This window comes from Triticum dicoccoides, unplaced genomic scaffold, assembly GCF_002162155.2.
Source record: "Triticum dicoccoides isolate Atlit2015 ecotype Zavitan unplaced genomic scaffold, WEW_v2.0 scaffold61879, whole genome shotgun sequence".
Classification (NCBI taxonomy): domain Eukaryota; kingdom Viridiplantae; phylum Streptophyta; class Magnoliopsida; order Poales; family Poaceae; genus Triticum; species Triticum dicoccoides.
In genome coordinates, this window is record NW_021286660.1 from 1,180 (window position 1) to 1,766 (window position 587).

At 47.0% G+C, this 587-nt stretch overlaps 1 non-coding gene across 1 annotated transcript; it reads left to right on the forward strand.

Annotated features, from left to right (window-relative positions):
- The first annotated feature begins 195 nt into the window (after positions 1–195).
- On the forward strand, positions 196–314 carry LOC119347263. The gene has a single exon (XR_005168230.1). It is a non-coding gene; the product is annotated as a 5S ribosomal RNA (ribosomal RNA).
- The last annotated feature ends 273 nt before the right edge of the window (positions 315–587 follow it).

The window sequence follows — 587 nt, forward strand, 5'->3', positions numbered from 1 at the left end:
ATTGCACGGCGTGCAAAAGAAAACTCACGGCCGCGACATATATTTACCACGTTTTATTATTTTGCACGTTTGCGGTAAGTTTTAGCTCGTTGGTCATTATTCACGCGTGTAGCGGCGGGCAAAGCAAAGTACAATCGTCTTTGTAGTGGAGCTGGGAGGGGCAAGCATAAGGGACGAAGACGGGGGTAACATGTCGGATGCGATCATACCAGCACTAAAGCATCGGATCCCATCAGAACTCCGAAGTTAAGCGTGCTTGGGCGAGAGTAGTATTAGGATGGGTGACCTACTAGGAAGTCCTCGTGTTGCATTCCCTTTTTAAATTTTTTTTGCACGGCGTGCAAAAGAAAACTCACGGCTGCGACTTGGGCGAGAGTAGTACCAGGACGGGTGACTTCCTGGGAAGTCCTCGTGTTGCATTCCCTTTTTAAATTTTTTTTGCACGGCGTGCAAAAGGAAACTCACGGCCGCGACATATATTTACCACGTTTTATTATTTTGCACATTTGCGGTAAGTTTTAGCTCGTTGGTCATTATTCACGCGTGTAGCGGCGGGCAAAGCAAAGTACAATCGTCTTTGTAGTGGA